The sequence below is a fragment of the Capsicum annuum genome, chromosome 1 (assembly GCF_002878395.1).
Source record: "Capsicum annuum cultivar UCD-10X-F1 chromosome 1, UCD10Xv1.1, whole genome shotgun sequence".
Taxonomy (NCBI): Eukaryota; Viridiplantae; Streptophyta; class Magnoliopsida; order Solanales; family Solanaceae; genus Capsicum; species Capsicum annuum.
The window spans coordinates 205,391,115-205,405,669 of NC_061111.1; positions in this window are offsets into that span (position 1 = coordinate 205,391,115).

The window sequence follows — 14,555 nt, forward strand, 5'->3', positions numbered from 1 at the left end:
CCTACACCTCTCGATATGGGCGTGGCACGCTACCTATGCCCCACGATAAGGGTGTGCTACACTGCTAGGCACAAATTGCCTAACTTTATTTTTTTAATTAGGGATAAAGGATTTTCGATCCTTTGCCCCATGAAATGAATTAAAACACCATTTAATCCCTCATAATCATCAAGTATAAACTTTTAACATTGCACTTCTCTTCTCTAACTCCCAAATCAAGAAACTCAAGGGTTTTCTCAAGAATTTAATCCCTAGGGCTTTAAACTCCAAATTCTTCCAATTTTTAGACATATTAGACACTCTCTAATTTAAATATTATATGATTTCATTAATTCAATTATTATTTAAGTATTCTTGAATGATTGATTGAACTAGGGTTGATGGTTTTTGGTTTTTAACACTTGGATTATTTTCCCTTGTTTCAAATGGTTTATTCATGTTTTAAATCATGGATCGTGAACTGAATTTGTGCATCATAATAATGGTGGAATTTTTTAAATTGGGTTTCACAAAGTTGATGAATTTTACATGGTAATGTTATGATCCTCATGCCACATTATAACCTTGGCTTTGAATAAGGATTCTACGAAATTTACTTTGTCTTTTGAAACGCTGCATTGCATTATATTGAAAAGGGATAAAAACATTTTGGAATGACCTTGGGGGATATAGCTTTGGCTTTTTAATCGAATATGGAGTCAAATTGGTTTGATAATTATGGTTTGGCATAATTGGAATAGTTTGCATGTCAATTGGTATGAGATACGAATTCGAAAAATGCCTTAAGTAAAGACTTCCTTGATGGTATTGGTATTATGTGTTAATATGTTTTAATTTGGGATTAAAGGAAATTGTGTAGCTCACCGAGAAGGTGTAGTCTCGGGGGGACCAATTTTGGAAACCACGTTTGTCAACGTTAGGAGGTCTTGTCCCAACATACAGATGACCACTGTGTTTGCTTTACATAGTTTATTTTAGGAGGATAATTGACTATTGGTGGCTTTAGCCTATTTCTTCGTTACATGCGGCTAAAATGGACTAGGACCTTCCGGTTGGGGGAGCCCAACCCGTATAGCCTGTGGGTTTTGTTAGGTCGGTATGAGCTACAAAGTTCAAGATTAAGTTTGTTGGTTTTTAGATTTGAAATTGGAGAAATAACAAAGAAAGTGTTGGAGAAAAATAAAATATGACAATAGTATTGTCAAAGGAAATTATTTTATTAATAACTCAAAACATATATTTATAGCTAAATTTCTAACTACACTCAAATTTAAATTGGGATAACTAATTCCTATTCAAATAATAAAGGGACAACTAATTCCTAAGTCACATAGGACTCTAATAATTAAAAACTACTAAAAATATCTATCCCTACTTTATTTTTGAGACATATTTTCAACACTCCTCCTTGGATCAGAAATTATCTCGGCTTCGGCTGAATTTGACCTCTTGAATAAATCTGTCAATTCTCTTTTGTTCTTTTATGACTTATGTGCATCTTCTGTTGGATTCAATAAGAAACTTTTGCCTCTCATGTCAATTTATAAAATCTCAAGATTAGTGGAATCAAAGATTCGACAATAGTTATCTCCTAACAATAGTTTAAATCTTTCTTCTATTAGTTGGCTAACACTTAACAAACTTTTGTCAATATCGGGCACGTAAAGGATATTTGAATTTATTTTTGTACTTGAAATTGTTTTGATTGCAACATTCCCTTTTCCTTCTGCAGAAATATAATCACCATTCTCAATTTCGATTTTCTTATTTTCCAAAGGCAAAAATTCTTTAAAAAGAGTTTTGTCATATGTCATGTGCTTTATACAACCACTATCAATCATCCAAAAATCAGATATCTTGGTTAAAGAATATGTTGCCACAAATAAGTGATTTTCTTCTTATTGTTTGGTGACTTGGGCATCTGCTTCATATTTTTGAGATTTGTTTTTGCAAATCACGGCTTCATGGCCAAGTTGATTACAAATCTTGCATTGTGCATCTAGTCTCTTCCAAAATTTAAATGGAGGATGACCTATTTTGCCACAGTGCTGGCAAGGTGGGTAATTTTTTCTTGAATTATTACCTCTGCTTTGAGCCTTGTGGTTGGCTGCCAAAGCTCCTTCAATAATACCATCCTTCCTCATAAGCCTCCTTTACTCTTGCGCCTACAACGTATTTAATAATTCCGCCAAGGTAACCTTGGACAGGTCTTTTGTATTTTCTAAGGTAGTTATTGATACTTCGTATCTTTCGTGCACTGTAACAATAATTTTTTCATCAATTCTTGAATCTTTAAATTTTGTGCCAATAAATCTTACCTTGTTAACAATGTCAAGAAGACGATCTGAGTACTCTTTGACGGTCTCAGATTTCTTAATCTTTTGCAATTCGACTTTCCTTATTAGTTTTAATACCTTCATGCCTCGTATTCTTTCATCTCTTGTATATTCTTTCTTCAGATAATCCCAAATTTCTTTTGGTGATTTAAAGTCCATAATTCTCGTAAAAATCGTTGGAGAAACACTTGCAAACAAAGTCGCTTTTGCTTTCTCTTGGGTTGTATGCCAATACTTGTTGTACTGACCATCCCTGGATGCTACATCATTTCATAATGTAGGTTTTGAGGGCTTTTCTTGTGACGTTATGTAGCTTTAGGTGGTTCGATAGCCTGGTTGCTTAGCTGTGAAATGGTGAGCCATCCATCCTTCGAAAGACCTGGTCTCTCTCTTAGTTTTAATTTGTTATTCTAGTTCTTTAGGATTTCTTTTGTTATAGTTGGGGGTATGTCCCGATTTAGTTGGTATTATTGAGATTAGAGGCTTTTGTGGACAACGTTGGAATATTATTGTAAATTTGATTTTGACTCTCAAACTTTCTTTTGACTCACACATTTCTCTCACTATCTTGGTTGGCTTCTATTGTTTATTGTTTCTATTATTCTCTTAAAGTAAGGATCGGGGTCATCTTCCACCCTAGTTGGCCTAGGATGCCCATCATGGCCAGGCCATGGTTTGGGGCGCGACAATTGTTGTCCATGTTTTTTTGGGTGCGGGAGTGTTTTCTATATTTCACATAGTGTGGGAATGCGCATGCCGCAAAAATGTACCTTACGCTAGAAAACAAAGTGCAATGACTCTATCATGTAAATATATGATTTTAATTTTTACTGAATACAGTCTAAATGATTTTAATTGTGTAAATATCATATACATATTATGTAGTCTCAAGGCAGCGGTAAGACTCTGCATAAACACCATCCTCCCTAGACCCCACTTGTTGTTGTTGTTGAAGCATGTTGTTCTTTGTATTGGGATACTAACCCAAGAATGGAAAGAGGCATAAAAATATGCTCTCTTAGTACAAAGCCAAGAACTAAATTGCAGAGAAGTCCAGAGTTATGGATCCGTTGGATAAGCATAAAAGGATAAGTATATAGGTAATGTGAACTTAAAAATACTTTCACAATATGGGTGGCACATAATGCATCTCCAGATAATCCTTTCAATCATAGTGGTGGGCATTGCAGTACAAGGTTCGAGTGCCGTCCAATCATAGACGATGGACCATGCAAGATTTAGTATGAGGGAAGATCTGCCGAAGATGAAAGAATTTTATAATACTATTTAAAATATTCATATATCTCATATGCTTTTTTTCTCTTGTACTATCAATGTGATACTTTATGTGCAACCCAACACTATATTGAAATTTCATTTAAAAGATTTATGTTTCAATGTTGGGAAGAGAAAACTTACACCCTTCTCCCCCCGTGCCCACCGATGACATGGTGTGAGAGCTTGTATTTATCATAGTCTAGCTTCGACAGTAAATGTACTCTCTTCCAAAAAATGTTCATTTACTAAAATTGTTCAAAGCACCCATCGACTTTAAACTTGATGAGATATAAGGTTGTCACTTGATAAGCAAACGATAATAATTATAGTATCACTAAAAAAAAATCATCATTTTAGGTGTTTTGGCTGGCGTTATATGTATAGAGGACGCTAGGGGGTTCGATCCTGTGATATCAAGACCGAGTTCAAACTCGCCTCTTAAATAGTGCATGTTGAGCAAGTGGGATTCGATCCTATGGCATCAAGATCGAGTTAAAACTCGCCTCTCAAATAGTTCATGTTATGAAATTGGGAATTGATCCTGTGAAATCAACATTGAGTTAAAACTTGCCTCTCAAGAAGTGCATGTTGAGCAATTAGTATTCGATATCGTGACATTAAGATCGAGTTAAAACTCGCCTTTCAACCAGTGCGTAACTCCACCTCTTTCGACGATGAATGCATTTAGTTTTTAAATAATTCTAAATATATTTTTAAAATATACAAATAATATATTGAGTTTAGTCAGATGACTACGGATTTATGTGAGTCGTCATTCACACTTACATTGAGTTTAGTCAGATGACTAAACTCAATATAGTCATCTGACTAAACTAAATATATTGTTTGTATATTTTAAAAATATATTTAGCATTATTTAAAGACTAAATGCATTCATCATCAAAAAAGGTGGAGTGACACACTGGTTGAGAGGCAAGTTTTAACTCGGTCATGATGTCATGGGATCGAATCCCAATTGTTGAACATGCACTTCTTGAGAGGCTAGTTTTAACTGGACGTTGATGTCACCGGATCAAATCCCAATTGCATAACACACAGTGTTTGTGAGGAGAGTTTTAACTCGATCTTGATGCCACGAGATCAAATCCCACTTGCTTAGCGCGCTCTATTTGAGAGGAGAGTTTTAACTCAATATTGATATCACGAGATCGAACCCCCTAGCTCCTCTAAACGTAGAACGCCAGCCAAAATCCCTAAAATGGTTTTTTTTTTTTTGTGTTACTGCAATTAATTATCGTTTACTCATCAAGTTGTTGTCTTATAAGCCATTATATCTCATCTTATAAACAATTGTTCAAAGCAACCATCCACTTTCGACTTTTTCATATCTGACATTAGGGTTTACTTCATATGTTTTGTTTAAACATTCCATATTCACCCACCTCAGAAGAAAAAAAAAAGTAATCATTGTGGTTGGTAGTCTTGACATTGAAAAAGTTAATTAAGGAAAAAATTCTAAAAGATGAAAAACTAGAGAACTATTCTAAGGTGTAAAGTACTATCCACTTTTTGCCACCTTTTCATAAAACCAAAAAAAGTGGCATGTGTTGAATCCATGTTAATTGTGTTGGGTTCATAGAAGTGTGAATGGAAAATGGAGAAAAAATGGTGGAATGGAAAATGGAGAAAAAATGGTGGAGAAGAGTAGACACCAATTTGGAAAGTGTACTCCCAAAATTGGAAAGTTCACTAATTCTCCCACATTAGTGGGAGAATGGAACTTTGGAGTGTTTATAATGATTAATACTTACTCCATATGATAAGTGAGGCAAGAAATAAGAGATGCCTCGCGCCGTCGTCGTCATCGCTCGCTCGGCTTCGGATTTGGATTTGGAAAATGATCGATCGATGAGATCTATCTTTTTGAACAAACTTTATTTGACGAAATCTGATCAATACTGCAGACATGCATTTTCAGAAACATCACACCATTTAAGTGAACCAATGCCACCTTTTTGAAGAGGCATCTGCTAGGCTATATAAACCTGTTTTCCTTCACAGGTTTTGATATGAAATTTTTAGAATAAAAACTCTCTTCTTTTCTTTACAAATATTCTGTGTGATCAATCAAAACGTTTTGTGCGTTCGAAGAATCCACCTATTTGAGGTACCGCTATAGTCGAATTGAAGGCCATTTTATCCTGAGAGGAAGATTCCATAACCTCGGGTACAGTGAAGGGAATTATTCCTTAAGGAAAGTCCGTGAATTCGGACGACTTGGTCTTATTCATTTTTGTTTCATCTATTTTCTGAAAAATAAAATACACCTCTTAGAAAGGTTATTTTGATCTTGTGTTGAGGGTATTTGATATATTTTATTGTGTTCTTGTTTATATACTTGAACTTTAGTTGAAGTTGTTGTTTCTACTATACAGATTCTACGTATCCATAGAAGGAAGATAACAATCTTAAGGAATAATTTTACAGAATCTGTATAACTTGTTTTTGGAGATTAAAGCTTAGGCTTTCTACTCCGCTTGAATTTAAATAGTTATTAGAAGACATAAAATCTTCATCACAAGTTAAAGTTCACTCGGTTGATGATTTGAAGTTATAAAAACTTCATCATTAACTAGAAACAAGAAGAAAAATTGAAAAGTTATTTAACTTTATAAATAGTATTTTGGAAAATACTAAATTTTTCTATCTTGTGTTGACAGGAAAAATGACAAGCGATAGTCAAATGCAAGATGCGACAACGTCTGTAGGGGCAACTAATATTATCACATCAAGTAGCACAAATGCTCTGCGAACAATGGCACCGGCGGAGAATCCCGTAAAATTTTTGGGCATTGACTTCAAGCGGTGGTAGAAAAAGATATTCTTTTACCTTACCACTTTATGTCTGCAATGGTTCACTAGCGAAGACGCTCCTGAGGTGCCCGAGGGAACCTCGGACAAAGACCGCTTCGTTATTGTAGAAGCTTGGAAATATTCAGACTTCCTTTGTAGGAATTATATTCTGAGTGGTCTCCAAGACAACCTCTACAATAGTTATAGTGGAACCAAGACATCAAAAGAACTGTGGGGGGCACTTGAAAGAAAATATAAGATGGAGGATGCAGAAATTAAGAAATTCCTTGTTTCACGGTTCTTGGACTTCAAAATGATAGATAGAAAATCTATTGTCTCTCAAGTACATGAGTTGCAAGTCATCATACATGATCTCCTAGCAGAAGGTTTAATTGTGAATGATGTTTTCCAAGTAGCAGCGATAGTTGAGAAGTTACCACCTTTGTGGAAAGACTTCAAAAACTACTTAAAGCATAAACGCTAGGAGATAACTGTTGAAGATCTTATTATCCGACTTCATATTGAAGAGCATAATAAAGCTGCCGAAAGAAGGTCAAAGGGGAATTCTACAATTAATAGAGCACATATTGTAGAATATGACCAAAATAATTCCAAGAAAAGAAAGAAAGCTGAACAAGGAAGCAATCAACCTAAGAAAAAGTTCAAGGGAAAATGCTTCAACTGTGGCAAGATTGTCCACAAGTCCACAGATTGTCGTTCCCCAAAGAAAGGCAAGAAGAAGGATCAAGCAAATATGATCGAATCCAACAAAGAATGCAATGGTCTGTGTGCTATGTTCTCAGAATGCAACTTGACGGGGAATCCTCGCTAATGGTGGATGGATTCTGGTTCCACTCACCATGTATGTGCCAATAAGGAGTTGTTTTCGTCATTCGCTCCAGCTCAAGTAGAAGAAATGATCTACATGGCTAACTTCGCTACGGCTAAGGTAGAAGGAACAGGAAAAAATTTCTTAAAGATGACTTCCAGAAAGGTCTTGACACTTAACAATGTCTTGTATGTTTCGGAGTTACGTAGAAATTTAATTTCTGTTTCATTTCTAGACAAGAACGGATTCAAATGTGTGTCTGTTTCTGGAAAAATTGCAATTAGCAAAGGAAAAATGTATGTAGGAAAAGGCTATCTGATCGAAGGCCTATATAAGATGAATGTAATGACTATTGAAATAAATAAAAGTTTGAATTCTTCCTATTTGCTTGAGTCTTATGATTTATGGCATGAACGTAAAGGCCATGTTAATTACAAAGCATTACGAAAACTGATTAACTTAGAAGTTTTGCCAAACTTTGAGTGCAATAAATCAAAGTGCCAAACGTGTGTAGAATCGAAGTATGCAAAGCATTCTTATAAATCCATTGAAAGGAATTCCAATCCCTTAGACTTAATACACACAAACATTTATGATATGAAGTCAACACCATCATGTGGTGGGAAAAAGTATTTCATAACTTTTATTGATTATTGCACTAGATACTGTTATGTCTACTTGCTAAATAGTAAAGATGAAGCAATAGATGCATTTAGATAATATAAAACTGAAGTTGAAAATCAGTTAGACAAAAAGATCAAAATGATAAGAAGTGATAGGGGCGGAGAATATGAATCTCACTTTGCACAAATATGTGTAGAGAATGGAATCATCCATCTAACTATGACCCCATATTCACCTTAATCTAATGGAATTGCAGAAAGGAAAAACCGAACTTTGAAGAAAATAATGAATGCCTTACTTATAAGTTCTGGTTTACCGCAAAACTTGTGGGGGGAGGCTATTCTTACGGCCAACCGTATACTCAATAGAGCTCCCCACAGTAAGACACAATCAATTTCCTATGAAAAGTGGAAAGGAAGAAAACCTGACTTGAAATATTTCAAAGTGTGGGGGTGTCTAGCAAAGGTCCAAGTTCCTGTGCCTAAAAGGGTTAAGATAGGACCTAAGATGATGGACTGCGTGTTCATAGGATATGCTAAAAGTAGTAAAGCATGTCAGTTTTTGATTCATAAATCCGAACATCCGGATATAAATAAAAATACGATAATTGTATCAGATAATCTAGAATTCTTTGAAAACATTTACCCATATAAAATTAGGCATGAACAATCTAGTGGAGGATCTAAACGACCTCAAGATGAACCAAGTGAGAATGTACATAATAATGAAAATCCAAGACGTAGTATATATCAAAGAACGTCTACTTCATTTGGATTGGATTTTGTAACATTTCTCTTAGAAAATGAGCCTCAAACATTTACGGAAGTGATGTCATATTTGTACTCATCCTTTCAAAAAGAGGCAGTCAATAGTGAGATTGATTCAATCTTAAGCAACCATACATGGGAATTGATTGATCTTCCTCCCAGAAATAAACCTTTAGGTTCTAAATGGATCTACAAATGAAAGATGAAAATGGATGGTACTGTTGACAAATATAGGGCAAAACTTGTAGTAAAAGGCTTCAAACAAAAAGAAGGCCTTGATTACTTCGATACATACACGCCAGTAACAAGGATAACATCGATTCGAATATTAATTGCCTTAGCTGTGATATATGGTCTTGAAATCTATCAAATAGATGTGAAAACCTCTTTCCTAAATAAAGAATTGAAGAAAGAAATTTACATGGAACAACCTGAGGGTTTTGTAGTTCTATGGAAGAAGAATAAGGTGTGTATACTTATTAAGTCATTGTATGGACTAAAGCAAACACCTAAGCAATGACATGCAAAGTTTGACCAAACTATGTTGGCAAATGGATTCAAGATAAATGAATGTGAAAAATATGTATATATTAAAGATACACCAAATCACCAAGTCATTGTTTGTTTATATATGGATGATATGTTGATCATCAGTAGAGACATTTCTGACATAAATGCAACAAAATGAATGCTCGAGAGTAAGTTTGATATGAAAGACCTTAGAGTTGCAGATGTAATCTTAGGTATAAGAATCCATCGAACTCCACAAGGGTTGGCATTGTCATAGTCTCGTTATATCAAAAAGGTACTTGACAAGTTCAAGTATATGGAATTCGGTATTGCCAAGTCTCCATTGGATGCGAGCTTTGCACTTTGAAAGAATGAAGGTGAAAGTGACTCGCAATTAAAGTATGCAAGAGTATTGGGATGTTTAATGTATATAATGAACTGTACATGATCGAACATAGCATGAACTATCAGTAAATTGAGTCGGTGCACGAGTAATTCCAACAAAACTCACTGGATGGCAATGAAAAGAGTTTTGGGGTATCTTAAGTACACTCAAAATTATGCCTTGCATTATAATAAATATCCTGTGGTACTTGAAGGATATAGTGATGTAAATTGGATCACCGGATCAAACGAAGTAAAATCCATAAGTGGATATGTATTTACTATCGGTGGGAGGAGTAGTCTCTTGGAAATTATCCAAACAGACTTGTATTGCTCGCTCTACAATGGAATCTGAATTTATTGCATTGGATAAAGCCGGTGAAGAAGCAGAATGGCTCCGAAATTTCTTAGAAGATATTCCTTATTGGCCCAAGCCAGTGGCACCAGTATGTATATACTGTGATAGCCAAGCAGCAATAGGTAGGGCCGGGAGCATGACGTACAACGGTAAATCTCGTCACATACAATGAAGATACAATACCATTAGGGAACTTCTCTCTAGTGGAATTATAACTGTAGACTTTGTAAAGTCTGTCGGATCCAATTACAAAAGGCCTATCTAGAGAAGGAGTAGAAAGGACATCCAAGGGAATGGGTTTAAGGCCTAGGACAAGTCAGCATAGCGGTAACTCTACCTAGAAGACTGGAGATCCCAAGAGCTAGGTTCAAGGAGATCAAACAAAGTTGTGTCTGACAGGTTCAACATTATCAAATACCCAACCCATTCTCATGATGTAGACAATGTTTAGTAAACAAGGATAAGACTTCAGGTGAAAAGTCTTTTAATGATTATCTAAATTTGACAGATTTGACCAAATAGTTTAATCTATATGATTGAACATTTAGAAATCACCTATGTGAGGGCGAAGTGGAAGCCGCTTCAAGGAGAATGTTAGTAAAGGCCTATTCTCTAAGCTCTTATGAAAACCGGGACGTGCTTATGGCTGAAAAGAATAAAATCCTAAGAACCATAAACGTTAAAAGGCTGGTTTTGTGACATATGTTGTCTAGGCGTACATTAAAGCTCGATGGTTCAAAGATATCAAATCTACCAATTGACCGAGTGCATCCGATGCATGTTCACTACGGAAAGTTTAAAGGGAAACCCACTTATCCAGATGCAATCATTCTTTGCTTGATGATCACATATTTGTCCGTAAAAGTTTTATGAAAAATATCTATTTCCCATTTACATGGGGGATTGTTGGGTTCATAGAAGTGTGAATAGAAAATGGAGAAAAAATGGTGGAGAAGAGGAGACACCAATTTGGAAAGTGTACTCCCAAAATTGGACAGTTCACTAATTCTCCCACATTGGAGGGAGAAGGTAACTTTGTAGTATTTATAATGATGAATACTTACTCCACTTGATAAGTGAGTCAAGAAATAAGAGATGCCTCGTGCCGCCGTCTTCCCATATAACGAGTTTGTAGTATTTCCTAGATTTTCGATGCTAGAAAAAAAAGAACAGAATTAGATCTCAGGAATGATCTAACTTAAGTAGATGCTCTCCATGATTTATAGTATATTGGGTTCATAGAAGTGTGAATAGAAAATGGAGAAAAAATGGTGGAGAAGAGGAGACACCAATTTGGAAAGTGTACTCCCAAAATTGGACAGTTCACTAATTCTCCCACATTGGAGGGAGAAGGTAACTTTGTAGTATTTATAATGATGAATACTTACTCCACTTGATAAGTGAGTCAAGAAATAAGAGATGCCTCGTTAAATTAAACATACAACAACTATTTAGCATAAAAGTAAAGCAGGTCATATCATTATTGCTATACAATACTACAATAAAATAACTACAAATAGTGATATTAAAGTTCCATTAAATTAGTAAATTTCAGAAACAGAATGATTAATTAATATTGTACAATACTCTTGATTTTTGGCACCTAATGTTACTAGATCAAAATATGTAAATACAACTATATAAGTCACTGGTGAGATACTGAAATTAGGCACCTAATTTCCGGAACAAGAGGCTAGGGTGCAGCTATGAAAGATTTTTAATTTATGTTCAATAAATTTATATGTTACAATATGGGTGTGAAAATATTCGTCATCAAGTTTCTTTTTCTTAAAATTAAGTCTACTTTGAGGAATTTGCATAAAGTTTTAATGCTCGTATGACCTGTTATGTACAAAGAGTCACTGCAAACAAAGTATTCATATTTAAAATCAAGCATAATGAAGCAGGGGGTTGAAGTGGAGGAAGACCAAAACAAGGATACAATTCAACAACAACAAACATAACTAGTGTACACAGTCTATACAACTTCTTCAAAGGTGAGGTAGAGAGGCTGGTATTAAGATACAAGGTAGGTTGGTGAAATTACTAACCTCTAAAGAGTATCCAAATTCATATAACTGTGTATCCAAGAATCGTGCTAACTATATCCTGCACTCAAGCATGGCATTTACCTGCGATACAGAATTACAGATGAATAGGAGAATTAGCACCCCTTGTCAAAGTTACGGACAAAAAATTGCATAAATTGAGGATTAACTGCATCCCATTTGTGCAGAATGAGAAATTTATGACTGGTTTCACTTGCGTTCAACAAGGCCTTAAGACGTCCACATACTATCATCACGGGGAAACTCAATATCCATAGATGAAAAGTCCAAAGATGTCAGACCTGCAATAACCTGTTAACATGGAAAGAGTTGAGATCTTTGATCAATAGGTAAAATGACAGATGTAGGAAAGAAGTTCGATAGTTGCCAGGTAATCGACCAAGGGAAGATGAGTACATAAAGAATATGCAAGTTACTCAGATTTTCAGGGACTGACATTCTTAATCTCCGTTCTGATACCCTACATTGGAAATGGAAATCACACGCAATAGAAACAGTTATCTTATACTCTAGTATCCATGTGTGATGCACAATTATAACCATTTCACTTTAACTGAATGCATGTTTATCACCATCTCGTTAAAACTCACATTTTCCAACAACATCTTTTTATTTCTCTCTTGTTTTGTAAGTCCTCCAACAACATCCCTCAAGATAAACCTTGTTTACCTTCAAATAATCACGTCATAAATCATCTAAATCCCTAATAAGAAATTTTCTCCAAGAAAAACTATGACAATTATGAAAAAAACTAGCAGACAACAGGCTCATAAATTCATGTAGTAGACATATTCAACGAGGGGTACCAACATGGAAAACCATCAATCAATGTCAATAATGAGGGATGCCAACATAAATCTTAGCCGCAAACTAGTTGGGGTCAGCTAAAAGAATACTCTACATCATCTTCACAAACTAACGGACCATTTGGACATTATTCTGAACGTCAATTCTTGTAAATGCTAAACTTAATTCGATGTCAGCAAAGACTAGTTTGATCACAAGTATTTGCAAATACAAGACTTCGCTATTTGAACTTCAAGTAAAATATCGAGATTCTAGCTTAATTTGAAGGTGTATTTCAAGTATTATAATGGGGCTCACTCGCAAATATTTAGCTTTTAGTATTTTTTTGTCAAGAAATGTTCATGTAGAAATGCAACTTCAATTTCCACACTAGTTTTTCAAACATCGGATACCTTTTTTCAACTTCAACTATAAAGTGGTTAAGTGAGTGGAGAAATCAAGTAAACCCTAAACCCTATCTCTGGCGGCGATGACTACTAATTTATCTGGTGGGGAAATCCCACCGGAGGATTTTCCACCACTACCATCCCAGAACCCTCCAAAAGATGCTTTACCTTAATCAAATATTTAGATATCTACCAACACCCAGAGTCAATATCTTGATTTTCTTAATGAAAAGCCACAAACAAATTTAAAACTAAGGATTCCCCCAAAACCTGTGGTTATGTTGCATGGAGAACCTAATATTACATGGAAATCACCACAGGCCAAATCCCTGATTGTACAAGAAAATCTACAAAATGCCATTGTAGGGAAATTCTCGTTTGGTAAGCCGAATATTCACACTCTGTGGAAAAACATCCCTAACCAATGTGGTATCAATAATTTGAGTAGCATTGATTTCTCTTCCAGATCTACAGCCTAAATTCTTTGCAAGGGAGGCAATTTTTTCTATTGCATCAACAGTAGGAAAACCTTTAACGATAGATATGGCTACTATGAACCAAACAAGACCGAGTTGCATAAAAGTAAAGATTTAAGTGGACTTGGTAGCTAAACTACCTCAACAGGGTAGAATCGATGAGGAAGATGATAGTATATGTGAAATTAAATCCAAATGGATTCAGATACAGTATGATCATATGGCTAAGTATGGTAAAGAATGCTGCTTATAAGGAGATGATGAGAATACTTGATGGACAATCCATCCAGAGTTATTTGAACCAAAATAAGAGAAGGAAAACAAAGAGAAATAGGAGGAAGGGGCAAGTGAAACTACTCATAATCGCAACCAAAACGAAGGAGGAAGAGGTAATAATCTACAAAAACAGGAATAGATGACAAGGAGAAATAAATATAAGAAGAACAAGTATGGGCACTTAGAAGGAGAAATTGAATATAAGGAAGAAAATCCTTTTGTTTCCCTTAGAAATAAGAGGAAAAGGATAACATGAAAGAACAATCAGAATCAGAAGCTCCACAAAAGAAGATACAAATAAAGGAATGGGTTAATTAAGTCTTTTGGAAGGACAAGGACACATAAAGAAGAGATGAATGATGAGCAGAAAGAGAAAACACAAGATCAAAGAGTTAAAAATAAGGAAGATCAAGAAGAATCCAAAGATGTAGAGGAGAAGGGCAAGGAAAAGCAGATAGATGAGACTAAAATGACAAATTAGTCCAGTCAACAGAGTAATGAAGAGGATACAACTATTGTATTATTTGAAGAACATATGAGTGATGCATTACCAATAGCAATTAGTATGGAAAATAGCTTGGATAAGGAGGACTTAAGAGGAGCTACACATCTCAAGAGATGGGGACTTATCCCCAATAACA